General features: G+C 37.1%; 1 long non-coding RNA gene across 1 annotated transcript in view; it reads right to left on the reverse strand.

The window, feature by feature from the left end:
- Positions 1 to 252: 252 nt before the first annotated feature.
- The window catches only part of LOC109394824 (uncharacterized), a 148,887-nt gene continuing 131,566 nt past the window's right edge, over positions 253 to 17,573 (reverse strand). Inside the window, exon 3 of the long non-coding RNA XR_002126515.1 lies at positions 253 to 315. This is a non-coding gene — a long non-coding RNA (uncharacterized LOC109394824). The remainder of the gene's footprint in view (positions 316 to 17,573) is intronic.

The raw sequence follows: 17,573 nt of genomic DNA on the forward strand, positions 1-17,573 counted from the left end.
CTGGTGTGGGGCTGGGATCCCTCACTCCTCTGGGGGGAACCTCCTTTGCCGAGATATCCCTCCTGGTTCTCAACCACCACATGGAGGTTTGGGGCCAGCCCATTTCACATCTTCACCACCCCCCTACCTGTATCAACATGGCTTCTTCTTTATATCCTTAGTTATGAAACTTCTGTTCTCCTAGACTTCAGATGGTTCTCTGGGGAGATTGTTCAAAAATTTAGTTGTAATTTTAATGTGTTCATGGGATGAGGCAAACTCAGTGTTTACCTATTCCACCATCTTGGGTCCTCTCTTAAGCTTCAGTTTTATTGCCTGTAAAACAAGGATATGGATACTTAAAATGGCACAATATTTTATTTATAAAAAATACAACTGACTTTATGAGAATTAAATATACAATTGACCGTTGAACAACATGATTTGAACTGCACAGGTCCATTGAAAGAATCCACCTATAAGTGGACCTGCATAGTTCAAACCTGTGTTGTTTATGGGTCAACTGTAATCTGTCTTTCGCTCTTCTTCTGATTGGTTACTTGGGAAGAATCCTTTCCCAAGTATTCTGGGACTCATCAAGGACAGTCCCATATGTGCTCACCAACTATACCATCACCCATCTCACTTTACACTCAGAACACATGGCTGCTTTTGCTGGTACTGCTAATCTCACAGGTAACATCAGCACTACTGTGTACTATCACCTCTTATGCTGGGTACTGCCAAGGTCTACTTGATACAAGTCTACTTGACACAAGGTCTACCAAGTATCACTTCTCTTAAAGAAAACCACAGCCAAACAGAAGTTAAAGTGGTAAAAGCAGATTTTATTCAGGAAAATTGCAATGGAGGGAAAGAGACCTCAGAACAAAACTGGGTTGAATTACAAATTAAACATGGACAGATGGGCATTTACAGCCAAGGAGCAGGGTGAAGGTCAGTGGATGGAAATTTACTAAGAGGAAACATCAAGTGTAAGGGGGAATTCTTATTAAACTATCTTAACAAGACTCTTTCTGAAGGCAGGCCAAAGTAATGAGTACTCAAACATGGGAAATGAATCTGATCAGATATCTAGGGTGATTCGATATGAAGGACAAGGATTCTTGTAAAACTGACTTAGCAAGATTTTTGCTACAGCTAGGTATTTCAGGCCCTATAAGGATAGATGCCAAAGTTCAGGCCCAGGGTCTGAGAGGAGGCTGACTAACGTTTAATCAAGGAAAGAGTCTTGCCACTTCTCATACTGGAAATTGTTTCCTTTACCAGGCCTCACTATTGTTTCCTCTGTATTTTTCTGTGCCTGGCAGGTACTCCTGTTGCTGCTTTTCACAGTTATTTCTTCCTCACCTATTAGTCTCGACCGCCAGACTCCATAGCCATTTTTCGTAAAGCACCACTGTTTCCCAGTGGACACTATGGTGAATGTTTCAGAACCCTTGAGGGGCAAAGGTAAGGGGATCTAACATTTTTTTAGGAGAGAACTAAAGCAGTATTGTTTTAGTTCTCATGCAAGAGCTTTAATAGACACACTTTCTTTTTCTGGTTTTACTTACACTGCTCCTCCAGAAGTCCCAGACATATGTCCATGGAGGCAGAACCAATGACTAATACAAATGACAAAATGATTGTATCCAGAGTCACTCCTCCCCTCCAAAGATGTTTTATTTTTGGGCCAAGCGTGTGACTCCGTTTTTCTCAGTAGCCAACCTAGTCACTCATCTGATCAGACTCCTGGCAGGCTGCCCTCTGGTTCACTGCACATGCCTAGGCATATATAAATCCCAGCTTATGTGTAAATCATACACAAAAAGTTTTCATAATAATAAAGATTAAAAGAGAAATCATAAATCATTTAAGAGGAGAGAAGGTGTACTTGGATTTCCCTTCCAAATAGCTACTGATAATTTTGAGAATTCCGGATGAGATTATTATAATTAAGCAATACTTTCAGCTCTGAGCTTTCTGGCTGCCAAGATGAACAAAATGCAATACATATGCCCCCAGATCTCATGAGCTTGTAAGGCAAAATAAGGTTACATTTCTTTTAATATCCAAATCGATTTCAGGAAGTCCACTTTTGTACTGTGTTCCTCTTTCCAAGTGATTTCTGGGAATCTCTGAGGAATTCTTCAGTGTTCTACAAATCCAAGCTAGCAGCCTCTCTTCAGTTCTGCCAGTCATCTGGTCTCCTAGCCTCTGATCCAGAGCTCTCATAGGTCACATCATGTCATCTTATAACTTGATTCTCTGGGCTGCTCTCTCTCCCCATGCCAATTTTCTACAAGCAGGGACATAGATCCCTTGGTTAATTCTCCAAATGTGACTAGGTCTTTACCGCAATGTTTTATAAAATTTTACTGAATGCTAAAGGGACTGCAGAACTACAAGAGTTAGTGTCTCACATGGCTAACAGTCATGGGACTGTTTGCATTTTATAGGAATTGATTGCAAATCAAGGGTCCCCACCTAGATCCCAAGCCAATGTTACTTGCCATTATAGATTTACAGCATATGTGGACTTGATCTGAACTACACTCAACATGGCAGTCACCAGATTAAACTACACCAGCTTTAACCTCCATGGTGTTTGTTTTTTGGACATTTACATGTCTTCAAGTCTAGCCTTGCAACTCTCAGTCTTACAGAATAAAAGGCCTTCTCTTTTCTACTTTAAAACTCTTTCATCTCCTGCCCTGGTAAAATTATAGATTGGAAATTCCATTTCCTCCAAGACAAGGTACAACCCTTCTCAACTCATAGGGTGTGATCTGTAGAGTCTAGATGATAGCATAGTAATAGTAACTAATAGACTATTTCCTGAGCTCTAGATTATTTAATCTTAAACAACACCATATGAAGCATCTCCACAGTTTGATCAAAAACTGTTTTATGTAATTATTATACTAATTTTTGAAAGGCACAATAAAATGCAGAAAAAATGCATCAATGTTTGCTGGTGAATAGACACAAAGCATCTCAATTTGCAACATCAACATTCAGGCTTCAGATGACCTTACAATACCACCCAGCATGGTGGTGCTTATTTTACAGGGGAGTAACTCAAGAGTCTTACTGGTGATTTTCATAAAATAAAATGTACCTGTTTTAACAACTTGATTTTATACCTCCAGAAACCCAAACCCTCCAGAAAATCACAAAGAGCAATTGTCTCTTTCAAAATACTAATTTTCTGGATTTATCAGGTACTCTAATTATACTCTACCTCTACTACTAAATTTACTTATTCCCCTTAATCTGTGGTTTTGCTTTCTGCAGTTTAAGTTATCCACAGTCAACTGTGAACTGAAAATAAATGGAAAATTCCAGAAGTAAACAATTCATAAGTTTTAAATCTTGCACCGTTCTGAGTAGCATGATGAAATCTCATGATGATCCACCCAGCATGTGCATCATCCTTCTGTCCAGTGTATCCACACTGTATATGCCTGTTAGCCACTCAGTAGCTGTCTTGGTTATCAGATCAACTTTCTCAGTATCACAGGTCTTGTGTTCAAGGAATCCTATTTTACTTAATAATGGCCCCAAAGTGCAAGAGTAGATAGTGATGCTGGCAATGCGTATTTGCCAAAGATAAGCCATAAAGTGCTTCACTTATGTGAAAAGATGAGTACAGCTCAATAAAATATATATTTTTAACATATATAACACAATTTTATTACTTTACAAAGTTAATAGGTGTGAGAGCAGGAGTAGAGGATAACAGAGATAGTTTAATTGTGGAATCTGAAAGTCAAACTTGGTTCTCTCACTATTAATATCACTAACAATATTTTAAGAATAAGAAGGGGAGAGAGAGGGTTACAGAGAGACCACATTCACATAACTTTTATTATGCTATATGGTTATAATTGTCCTATGTCATTATTAGCTGTTAATCTCTTATTGTGCCTAATTTATACATTAAATTTTATCACTCATATAGGCGTACAGGAAAGAAACATAGTATATATAGGGCTCAGTACTATCTACGGCTTTGGGCATCCACTGGGGGTCTTTGAATGTATCGTCCATGGATAAGAAGGAACTACTGTATGTGAACTCCTCCCCTAGCTCAAGCGCTGTGCTTGGAGTTGATAATATAGCATGAACAGGACAGAATAGGTCCTGGCATCCAGGGAATCCATAGCTTAATAATTAATAAATCTCAGACACTGTTCTAATTACATTATCTTATATAATGGCTTATCTCAGCAGCTTATTGAAAGGGTTTTACTTTCATTTTACAAATGAAAAAATTGAGGCTCAGATGGACTAAGTAACTTATCCAATTCATGCAACTAACATATGGGAGAGCTGGCAGTTGAAACAAAATCCTGTATTAACCATGACACTATGATTATTGAGAGCCCATAGAAACAGAATGTTATTTTGGGACCTATATATTTTTTGAGAACAACTATTTAGTTGCAGATATCAAATGATTCTGCTTTGGTCAAACTTAGATCAATTAGCCAGTGCCTATGACTGCATCAAAGGTAAACTCAATATTCAGCTCTCTCAAATAATCTCTGGACAGGTGGCTGCCAATGACCCAAAACATCATAAATATGCACCAAGAGGGCCAGCATGTGTACAAGATGTGCTAAGTGTGACTCAGGTTTAGGAAAGCTCTACCTCTTTATTATTATTATTCTTTAGCTATCTTGGTACATATTATGCCCCTAGCACTGGCAGTAAATTTCTCACATTTCATATACCTTGTACAGTTTTTAAATTAAATATATATACATATATATGTGTGTATATATATATATATGTGTGTGTGTGTATGTGTATTATTAGTATTTAATAACGGGATTTCTATAATTGAAGTTTGAAATTATCTTCGTAGATCGGGTTGCCAGTCTTAGCAAATAAAAAAAAAAAGAGAACACAAAGTTAAATTTGAATTTCAGATAAAGAAATCATTTTTTAGTATAAGTATGTCCTTTACAATAATGGGACATACTTACACTAAGAAAAAAATCATTCTTTATCTGAAATTCAAATTTAACTGGGTGTCTTGTATTTTATCTGGCAGCCTTGTTCTACAGACACAGGATTAAATCTCTAAACTATTACTTTAATTTTGTCTACTGGTCATTTCAAGGTACTTTATGAGAAATGAACACTTGCTCCCAATCTATTTGGAAGTTCTGGTGTGGCCCACAGAAATTGCTAAATGGCTTGGTAGGTTCCTATAGTTACTTGCCATTACAGAGATTTACAGCATATGTGGACCTTGATCTGAACTACAGTAAACTCAGAAAACTGTCTATGATACTCTGTTATTTTCTGCTGTGCTGAAGCCAAGATAATTATGGATTTCTCTGGAAGAAAACACATCCATTGATTTTAAGTTGTTTTGGGGAATGTTAATTTAATGTAAGTTTCCTTCTGCCATGACTACGACTTTCATATATTGTACACAACAGTTGGGTAGAAAACAAAATGCCTTTTGTTGAGAAGTCTGGTGTTTGGCCGTTTTTGTTTGTTTAGCTTTAAGGAGGCAATTTGGGCAGAGGGGTTGGTGAAAAGCAGAGGAAGTCAGTGGAGACTTGAAGCAAAGTTCCTTCACCTTAGGTCACTGAACTTCTGAGGTACAGGTTAAATTTTGGTTTGGGGAGTTTTATTTGCCTCATGTAGCCATCTCAGCAATCCACCACAGACGAGACAGAAACATGAACGCCCTTCTGTCACTCCGCTGATGTTGGCTCCCAGGACTTCATGAAACCAGCTCCACAGGAAAGCCTAATATTTGAACTTTTCACTTTTGGTTCATTTTATTAGACAGCAGTGAAAGTTAGCCTTATATAATATTAAATGCTGAGATGAAAACGTAAAACACTTTTATTAATTACCCTTTGCATTTCTCCTTTTTTCTTTAAGATAGTTTTTTTTGTTTTTTTTAAAAGTCATTTCCCCTTGATTCACTTGTCTGGAGTTGAAACATGTTTGAAAACATAGGTGATAAGGAGAAGGAAAATAAAAAAAGATGAGTTACAGGGAGACCACCCAAGAAAAATGTTTTTATATGCTATTAAATACTTTCCAGTCTTTTAAACTCATTTTTACTTCTGACCTGAACAAACTAGAACTGAATTTCTCAAATATTAAAAAAGGAGGAAAAGAATATAGTCTGTGTCCAAATTCTTCACAGAGCTTGTGAAGGAATCTGTAATGTGTTATAACATTTTAGTTAAATCCTTAAAAGTTTCTACATAAATAAATATCTTTAAAAAAAATGAAGAATTTATTTTAAGATGGAAAACTGTAACTGAATCCTCCTTGTCTTCTTTCCTGCTACTATATAGTCCAAGTGTTACCCAAAGGCCAGAGAACACAGAGCAGCCAAGCTGGGGGCTTTTTAACCCAAACAAAAATCAAGAGGGGAACTGTGATGGAAGCGATGAGTCAGAAATGAGTCTTTTATTTAATTTTTATATCTTTAGTTTCAGTATTCTAGAGTTATATGTTTATATATACATACACACATATATAATCTATGAGACTATGAAACAAATACTTTGCTTATCATATTAACACAGCCAAAAGTTCAATATGGCCTATATTTGAAAATAATCCCCATACTAAGATCATTAGCTATAAGGTTCTAAAGTGACCATTGTCAAAATGAGCTACTTCTTGCCTAATTTCAATAGAGACAATCTAAGCACATTCTCTTTTCAGACATAAGGAATACTGCATTGTTATGATGGGTGATAATTCATTTAGGATTGAGCAATCAAAAAGATAATTGAAGAGACATTTTAAGCATGTAATTTCAGATTTCACAAGACTCCGTTTTTAAAAGAAGGACCAAAGATGTCAAAATACGTATTTGGGAGGCAATGTAGCTTTATGGTTTGTGTGTAGAAAACAGTAGATTCTAATCTTAAGGAGGGCGTTAAGTCACCACATGACCACCAGCAAATCATAGAACTACCACTTTGAGTCTGCTTGTCTGTAATAGAGACTCACACTGCCTCCAATCCCATGAATGCTGGGATTGCCTCAGGGAATACACACCGGATGGTTTTAAAATGCAAGAAACTATGTAAAGAACTAAAATTAGAAACTTACTATGATGTGAACAGTTTTTTTAAAAAAGATTGTTTCTCTTATGAAGAGGGTGCTAATTGTGATGTATCGTTAACTGGAAAAGGTAGGTTTTAGGAGGTCCTGGGCCTCAATGACCCCACACAACTAGACAGGTATGAAGCTGTGAAGCAGCCGCAGTTCCCAGAAGGAATGCGCTGAGCCCTCACTAAGAGCACCCAGCTTTATTTTGCTCAACCCACTTCACCACAAACTTGTTTATTCAAGAAACATTTATCGATCACCTATATGCACAGGATGCTGTTTGCTCTATGCCAGGGTTTCCCAGCCTAAGCATCACTGACCTTCTGGGATGGATAATTCTTTGTGTTGGGGATTGCCCTGTGCATTGTTGGATGTTGAGCAGCACCTCTGGCCTCAACCCTTCAAACACCAGTAGCATCCACCTCTGTCCCTGATGAGCAAAAACGTTTCCATATGTAACAAGTGTCCCCTCAGGGGCAAAATCACCCCCAAGTTGAGAACCACTGACCTATGCTAAGACAGAGATGTCTGAACTTTAAAGAACACAAGACTCACTTAAAATGCTCGTTGAAAATAGGAGTCCCTGGGCCCTACCTCCTGAGGTTTAATTCGGCAATGCTGAGGTAGACACTAGTCTTTTGGACTTTGAACAAATACCCCAAATGATTCTTATGCACGAGATCTATGAGGAAAGCCTTGGAAAACACTCTTCTTAGGGAAGACAAATCTTTTTTTAAAAACATGGTTTCTACTCTGAAGGAATTTATCTTACAGTAAGGAAGCCAGAAACATGTCCTCTGAGCTTATAGTATCGCAATGTAAGGCAAAATGTAGGTTGTATGTGACAAATATAAATACTTACTACAGAGATTTAGAGAACAAAAGATCAGTTTCCTCAGACTGAGGAAAGTAACAGCAAAGTCTTTAAGGTAAGTAGATGTCAAAATGTGAGTTTTGAATGATGAATGGGAATTTCACAGATAGTTGGGGGAGAAACAGGGTTTTCAGCAGAGTCATAAGCAAAGGCAGAGATGCTGGAATATGTGTAACAAGAAACTAAGATCTGTGACCTCAAAATGTATTTTGAGACAAATTCAAAATATAATGACTACTGTGCTGGCACATAGCTAGCAGTGACCAAATGGCTGCTCCTTTATGATTATAATTTTTCCAATCATCCCTTCCCTAAAAGTACCACAAGAGAAGTTACGTAGGATATCCTTGTTGATCAGGAGTCTGGCCATTCTTTTCTTCACAATTTTGGTACAATGAAGAAGTTATTTTTTTTTCATGGTTCAGGTTTTGTGAATTTTACCAGAGGGCTGGAATAGAAGTGATGTAATGAGAGGACAGACAAGGAAGTAAAAATCCTTACAATTTGAAAATGGGCCTTTCATTCCTTCTCCTGTATCTTACTGATCTTCCTTCCAGAAGGTTGTTTCACTGTTGTATTTAATAAGAGATACCAGATCTCTGTGAGTTGATGACCCAAATGAGTAGACTATACATTTTATCCTTAGCCCCAACTCCCCAACTCTGTTTTTCCAGGATTAGAACTCATTACTTACTGCAGGGCCCCTGATGAGTGTCATATGAAAAGCTTGTCTCAGGCCACACCTCCTCTGTCCATTAGGACTAAACCACTCCTGTCTATACTGAGCTAAGTAAACAAGCACCTTTGCTTTGCCCTTGAAATACCTAAAATGAGTTTGGGGCAATAAAGGGAAATTTTATCAAACAACCTTGCAGCACTTATTTCTGTCACCCTGCCGTGGTAACTCTAAGGCCCTAAGAGTCCTATATTCACCCTTAACCCACTTCTCTTTTACAAATTATTGGTTCAAAACCTTGCTGACCCCTTGAAGGCAAAGGCTACTTTTATAAAATGCTTTTTATAACCTCTGTGCCTAGTAGAGACCTTGGTGTATAAAGGTGTTGGATAAAAGTTATTTTTTGAGTGAATGATTTAAGAAATGGATTATTCATCAGTATTCGTCACCGTTGGTTTCAAAGCACTCAACTTCTAAGCAGTTTTAAATGAGGCTACGTATGTGGCCTTGCTGATAAAGGTAATCTGAAACTCTTCAGAGCTGTATGATGTCTTTTAGCCAGACTAGAACAGTCTTTCCTCTTTCAAAACTCATTCTCCCATTTTGGACACACACTAGTGCCCCCTTCCTGTCTGAGAGTCTTCAGCTCAAAAACTATCCACAGAGATGGCTGATGTTCTAAAGAGTTTTTGGTCACCAGCTCCAACAACTTTCCAAATTTCTCTGTTATTGAAGGATCATGAAGATATTCCCAAGAAAAAGGTGGAGTTTTCACTGAGTTTCTTAAATAATATTCATATAAAACATTACATATTAACCATTGATATTATGAACCATGACTCTCAGTCAGAGAGCTTTTTGTTCCCAAATTCACAATACTTACTGCCTGAAACCCTTCTGCTAGGAGAATATCCAATTCCCTCTTATTTGTTTTCCTTGAAAATATAGACCAGCTGGACAGTCTTGTTTTCTATAAAATTCTACAATATGGTTTAAGAGAAAAAGTTTTAAATTTAGAAGTTTTTTCCTAAACCATATTATCTTTACAACTTATTTTGACTATCAGACTTGTCCAGACTGAATGAGAAATTCCGGTGAAAGTCAAATTGTGGGTAAAGTCAGAAACAGTAGTCAATTCTTTTTTAAAATGATAGTTTTTTGGTTATAAATAATAATGCAACATATGTTCAGACTAGAAAATATAAATCACAATGCCTAAATGACATGCTTATATTAATGTGTCTTGCCATTATTCTATGGCTATTTTTTCCATTCCAATCACGGTATATATTTGTTTTCTTTAAAATCATTTCCCCCCATTATCATTCAAATATATACAATTTTTCATTCTCTAAGTAGAGAGAGCTTCTTTTCATTTTTGTACCAATTGTCTCACATTTTAGCTGGGTAACATATTATCAATAGTAAAAGAATCATATTTTACTATAAAATATGTATTTGTATTAATAAAAAACAGATGGACAGTTGATGCCCCTCTAAGAAATCTAGACTACAGGACTGTCTTAGTCTGTTCTGTCTGCTATAACAAAATGCCACAAACTGGGTGGCTTATCAACAACAGAAATTTGTTTCTCACAGTCTGGGCCTTGTTATTTCCCAAAGGCCCCACCTCCCATACTATCACTTTGGAGGTTAGAATTTCAACTTATAAATTTTAGGTGGGGAAGACACAAATATTCAGACCATAGCAAGGAATAATTAAAAATGTGGTTTCTGAAGTTAAATAGCATAATTCTACGCTTAAACTCCATTTACCAGCTGTGTGACTTTGTCAAATTTCTTAATCCCTGTAAATTCCCCTCGCTATTCAATGAGAACAACATTAGTAGCACCTCACAAGGTTGCTGAAGATATTAAATAAATTCATGCATCAAAAGTTTACAAAAACATGCCTGGAACAAAATAAGCAATAACTTAATTGTTAGCTATAATTATTTATCTAATTTTTAAAAATCATTTCTCTGGTTTTGGGATAGAATACATAAGCCAAACTTTTTAAAAAGCATTTATTTATCTTGTCTGTGTAAAAAAGAATTCTATTCAATTCATTGAAATAGCATGTAATTTTGAAATCACTCTATAAAACTTCTCGAGGTTACAACAGTGGAACCACAACTGATCCTTTCTTTAATGGCACATAAAATTGCTTTGTGGAACAATACTCATGTAAAGTGGTTCAATAAGCAAATAAGGCAGTCCATAATTTAGTGCCAGATTAGGAGTTCAGATATAAACTGGGAAATGCATTCTGAAAAATTAGAAATGAATGTGGACTGGAGTAACCATGAAAAAGATGAGATTTAGGCTGATAAATAGGAAGGTTACAGAAAAGAGCTATCAACCAAGGGATGGGATGGGACAAAAAAGTCTCAGAAAAATGTGAAATAGAAAAATGTGAATAGTGCGGCATAGTGCAGGGTGTGTGTTGATAAATACTGGGATGGAGGAGTAGCAGAGCTACTCGGTGTGCTGAACCAGGAGTACCCTGAATGCCCAGGTGTATAGAAGGATATGGGGAACCACGAAGTGGGATGAACATATGAGGAACGGAGAGCAAGAGTAGTTTTTTAAGAATGTTAGTTTGGAATGGTTACAGGTTGGATAGGGGAAAAAAGAAGGTAATGTGCAGATTGGAGAGGGGAAAGAGGAGGCTGGAAGCAGGAAAATCAGTTAGGAAACTATTATACTTATCCAGGAATAAGACGATGAAGTCCTAGAGTAAGCTAGTGACAAAAAGGGGAAGATGGTTATAGTTCTGTCAAAGATGAATTGACAGAACTGGGCAAATTCATTAGATACATGGGGAGAAGTAAAAGGATGAGAAATTGGCTCCAATTTTAATCATAAAATCCTAGGACAGACGTGTCCTTCTGTAGTCATCCAAATCCTCTCCAACTACCCTGTTTTCTCAAAACTTGTACAAAATATTCTGACTGCCACAGTTAAGAATCTATGTTTTTGTTTTTGTTTTTTAGATTCCCAGGGATATAGTACCTAAAAACCTACATTCAGCAACACTGGCAATGTACCTTTTGAGAGGCAAAGTTTAAAATTTGCATAATCAGAATATTTCACAGATAATAGTCTATGTGCTTAACATTTTTCACCACATGCCTCCATTTATTCATAGTACCATTAAAAATGTTCAGTGTTCATTCCTGAAACCAGCCCTGGACTTTTGGATCCAACAGTAGAGTCAATTATATGATTACTTAAACATCAAAGCTTTTCCTCACTAATGTCCTTACCAGGATACCTAAATAGGCAGGTCTTTTCTCTTTGGTTGAGGCAAACGCCTATGTAGTTCAAACCAGCATACTGTACATTCCTGTGTGATTTTTATGTGTTTGATTGTTGGCAGATGGAGTATCTGCTTTTCCCATTGCTATCAACTGAATGTGTGCAGTGCACACCCTGTTCAAAGCAGACCTGTTTTGTCCGGCAGAAATCAGGACTCACTGCCCTGGGACAGCCCATTTCTTGGAAATGCTCATAGGATCTTCAGTTTCCTTTTTTGAGGTGTACAAGGAAAATATTACCCTGGGGAAATATCAAAGGATTTCCTGACATCAGCCAAAGAAACAGGTGCACATATATTTGATTTGATAAAAATGGGGGATATGAGTGCAGTGGCCACAGTCCAAGCATAGCATTCCCCCTGTTTAACAATGCTAATGGCTCACTCAGAAAACTTCCATCTTCAGTGATCACTGTCTCCATAATAAATTTGAACACCTTAGTCTGGAATTCAAGTTCCTTCACAATCTGGCCTCAACTGACCTTTCTGACCATATTTGCAGTACACCCATTCAAGATCCTGCCAAACTAAGCCACTGGCTAATCCCTGATCCTTAACCCACATTTTTTGCTTGTTTATGTGCTTTTTTTGACTTAAAATGATCTTTCCCTATAATCCAAATGTCCAGAATCGTGGCATCTTAAAAGTCCTGTTTAATCACCAATGTGTGAAGACTTTCCCCCAGGTAAAAATCAGCTGTCTTTTATCTTCCCATTGCAAGTTACTTGTATTTCTCTGATGGTTGTTCTAATTTTTAGCTTGGCTCATAGTTAATTATCTCACCTGTGGACTGTGTACTTTTTAGGGAGTCTATGTCTGGTTTATCTTTGAGTTCTTCATCATAAGGTCTTGCCTCTATGACATGATGGAAAGAATACTTGGAGTGAGAAGATTTAGGTTCAACTCTACCTCTTTCTAACTGTATCACCACAATTAAGACCCTTAACATCTCAGACTATCAGCTTCTGAATTTCAATATATATATTTTTATGATAAGATATGATAATGGCATGAAAGCTATTACATAAATTCTAAATTAGTTTAACATTTTTTTAAAGATTTTTATTGGGGTATTGGGGGGAAGGGAACAGTGCTGGGGAATTGGGGGAAGGGGAACAGACAAGTTGCTGTTGTTTTTGTTCTTCAGTCTAGTTGTGGAGGACGTTGCTTCACTGGCCTAAGTTGGCACCATCATTGCACTCTTCCCGGGCAAGGCAGATCAGTCGCTGGCTTCTGGACGGCCGCTCACTGCAGCTTGAGGGCCGCTCACGCTGGCTGCTTGACTACACACGGTAGCCCATGGCAACCCACTATAGCAGGGCCTGCAGCCTACGCTGACTCACAGCAACCCAGCTCCAGGTTGAGCTGTTGTTCAGCATCTTAGCTGTGGAGGGCAGTGTCACTGGCCCTTATATGTGGGATCCGAACTGGGGCCCTCTGGCGTCCCAAGCCAGTTCTTAACCATTGCGCCACTCGGCCGGCCCTAGTTTGACATATTTTATGATATCAAATCATAGATGACAAAATTGATAGTGAAAAAATAAAATTTTTGAAGTTTCTTGAAACTTCTAGAAAGCTGATTTATTCTTCTGTGTTACATCACATATCTGACCAATTTGCTTCACAATTGGGACACCACTGTATTAAACCTACTCATGAGGAAAGGACAAGTTAAAATATGATATTATTACTAAAGTTGCTGACTCCTCCTCCCCTGTCTCCTGATAATTGGTCTAGCCTCTTGACATTTTTATACCACAGCGGTTCACAAAAGCTGCCAGTAAGATGAAATTGAGATAGTTCAATCACTGATACCCTCAAGACCATATTCATTCATTCATTCAACAAGTATCTATAGAGTGTTCTTATGGGCCAAGCACTCCTGTAGGTTCTAGGGATAGAGAGGTAAGACAAAATTCTTTCTTGCTTTTGAGATGTTTATAAACTAGCAGAGAAGAAAGTTAACTTGACATACAATTTTACTGCAGTATAATATGTTTTGTTAGCTTTTAGTTGAGGTAGGTAGAAGTAGAGAGTGGTCAAGAAAGGCTTACCAAAATTAAACTAATTCTATTGCTTACTCTATCCTTTCATCATCAAGCAAAATTTATTTCCCACTTCAGTGTGCCTTTAATGTGCACTGAAGGTGAGTCCATCATGAAAACAGTAGATGGTGAGGATATGATTTATGTCTATTCTCCACACTCCATGGTGAACTTGAATCTTAAAATTCACTAAAGACTTACTTGAATCTCAAGAATTACACTAAGTATGTCTGTCATTGTCCCTACCAAAAATCCAACTTTGGAAAGTATTGAAAAGGAGAGAGAATTCTCTTAGGATTCCATTGGCTAAGGGTAAAAGTGGGGAGCTGAAACAGAGAGCAGAAGAGTTAGATGTTGGTTAGTGTTGGAAAGAAAAATACCCACACTCTGCCTTGTAGGGGCAGATGTGTGTGTGTGTGTGTGTGTGTGTGTGTGTGTGTGTGTGTGTGTGTGTGNGTGTGTGTGTGTGTGTGTGTGTGTGTGTGTGTGTGTGTGTGTGTGTGTGTGTGTGTTGTGGGGAGGGATTAGTGAACACATATATGTTTGTTGATGTAAAGGCTGCAGTAAACTCTCCTTGTCCTGGGAAAAAGGAGCAAGATACCTGGATACCTGTCAACATGGTGGATGGAGGCCCACAGGCCATGTTTAGTCTCTGAGGCCTCAGAAAGAACCAGAAAAACATTCAAATGTCACTATTCCCTACAGAAGAGAAAGAGCTTCTTTATAAAGTAACTATTATATAATAGCATGTTAAATACAAATATTGGTAATAATTTATCCTATCATTTTATTAACAATAAGTGAAAATTGGCTATTTTATTTATTCCTAAATTGTCTAAGCTGAGCATAATTTCCAAATAAGCTTTTTCTATATCTATATGATCTGAATTTGAGAAAAATCTAGAAATTGTAAATTAAAACAGAAAATGCTAGAAACCAGTATTTTATCAAAGTTCACGTAATTGAAATAACACACATAAAACTAGACTATGCATTTTATGAACATATTCTTGGTCACTTATTTGGCATTTTATTGCGATACCTCCTAGTTTCTAAATTTATTTATCTCTGTGACACACATCATCTTTGAAGACAGTTCTTGAAGAACTCTTTTTATTGTGGAATACACTAATTTAGTATTTTAAAGATCATATATGGTGATTGGGTTTGCTCATATAGTTTCAGGGTCATATACCTGGTAATTCCCTGCTTCAGGTATATTTAGAAGATGATGAATGAGGGTAACCACAAAATGCTACAAAATGAGGTTCAATTTAGGTCTGCATTTTAAAAATTCTTGCTTCATCTCCAATTATTATCTCTTTTGTGGCCCAACACTATGTGGTCTGTATTCCAATATTTCTAAAATCTTATCTAATTTTCTGTTGCTAATTAACATATATATTTACCACTATGATATAGATATTTAATTAGATATAAATAGATCCTTGGTCAATGCTATGGGTGCCGATCTGAAGCAATGTATCTACTAATTTAGCTTTTTAAAAAAAGTATTTCTACCTCTTCAACTATCAGAGAAATATTTCATGTGTTTCATTTGTCATCCAACATTTAGCTCTATTAATTAAACTGGAATATATTGTCAACATTATTTCTAATTTTGTATTGATTTGTAATTGTACAGATAATATCACATGCATACACACACACATATATATATGTATATATATATACATATATACACACATATATATAATTTTACATATAAACACACATAGATAACAGCTAATTCACACCCCATATTATTTTTATGGCACATAGAAAAATTGTTTAGCATGTGTATCCATAGTTTTAATTATATTCAGACACCTTGACTCATTCATCCCACTTCTGTGGCTCTGTTCTAAGGAAATAATTATGAATCCATGAGAAAAATTAGCCACTAAGATATTTATTGCACCAATATTTGTTCTTAGAGAAAAATTCAAACTATTCACATTTGCAGAATAGACAAATGGATAGGTAACTGCTATTATAACTATTTGAATGAATATCATGCATATGATGCTTAGAAAGATTTTATGACAGTATAAAAATGCTCACATTATATGTTAAGTGAAAAAAAAATTGGATACAAAGTTGCACATTCACAGATAGAAAAACTGGGGAAAAACATAGAGCTCTCAAATGATCCATGTTAGATATTTTACTCACCATCTAATTCTATTTCCATTACAGGAAGAAAGAACAAAAGCCCTAAATATATAAAAGTATATTTGCCTGAACACAAATATCAAGTAGCTTTAAAAGTTACGAATTCTAACTAACCAAGACTTAGGTCCCTTTAGTTATAATCCAGTACTTTGCATAATTTCTGTGGTTTTAAATAACTGTTTAAACTTCTCTGAGTCAATTTCATTTGTAAAATAGCGATAAGATGACCATCTTCATGAGGATTTTGTGAGAACTGAAATATATTATTATTGTGGCTAGACTAAATTAGTGTATTTGTTTTAGTATTGAGTCACAACTACAGAGTGATAAACACATTCATGTAGATCAAATCAATAGGAAAAAAACTTGAAGATAAAACATAGGTAATTTACACAAAGGAAAATATTTAAAGAAGAAAAAATCAGTTTTTAAAAATAAAAATTACATCTTGCATGGTCTAAATCATCCCTTATAACATCATCATGAAATGCCTTCATAGTCCCTACATATGCAATTTGAAAACCAACATTACAGCTTGAGAAGAGTCTCAGGGATCTTGCCTCAGTTACCACCCACCTGTCCCTTATTAATAATTGTCACCTGAAAACTAGCTTGAGATGGCATCAAAGAAATCAGAGGGTGGTTCTGGACTTATTCTCAGATCCTACTGGCCCCTGAGTGAGGCTCCCAACTGTGAAGCCAAAAAGCTACCATGGTTCCCTGAAAATGAGGCCTATCTGGAGAATAAGCCGTAGCATGATTCCTCCAGGATATGGAGGGCACGCACCCCTCACATGAGGGCTTTATGGCCTGTTTCAGGAAGAAGGGTGCCTTTTCCACAAACTTCTTCAGCTTAAAATATTCAGTATGCCAAGGTGCCATATTTTGGCACCTAAAATCATTCCACGGCTTATTTTCTGGCTAAGTCTTATTTTGGGGGAAACAGGGTACTAGGGGATATATATCTGTGATAGTCTATTTAGTCCAGCATAATCCCATTAGAAGTCCATGTCAGACCAAATTCTCGACTGCTCTTACCCACTGGCAATGTGAAAAAGCCCATGCCTCTGTGATTTAGCTACCAGTTGTTTTGAGCAGTGACTTTGATGCTGCCACAGGCTGCTGAGCCAAAATAATATGGAATCATAAAAGAGGTATGTCTTGGGCCGGCCAAGTGGCGTGATGGTTAAGAACTCACTTGGGATGCCAGAGGGCCCTGGTTCGGATCCCACATTTGAGGGCCAGTGACACTGCCCTCTACAGCTGATGCTGAACAACAGTTCAACCTGGAGCTGGGCTGCTGTGAGTTGCCAGCGACGGCATAGGCTTCAGTCCCTGTGGCAGTGGGTTGCCATGGGCTACCGTATGTAGCCAGCAGCCAGCGTGAGCGGCCAGCAG

Source organism: Hipposideros armiger, unplaced genomic scaffold, assembly GCF_001890085.2.
Source record: "Hipposideros armiger isolate ML-2016 unplaced genomic scaffold, ASM189008v1 scaffold_439, whole genome shotgun sequence".
NCBI lineage: Eukaryota > Metazoa > Chordata > Mammalia > Chiroptera > Hipposideridae > Hipposideros > Hipposideros armiger.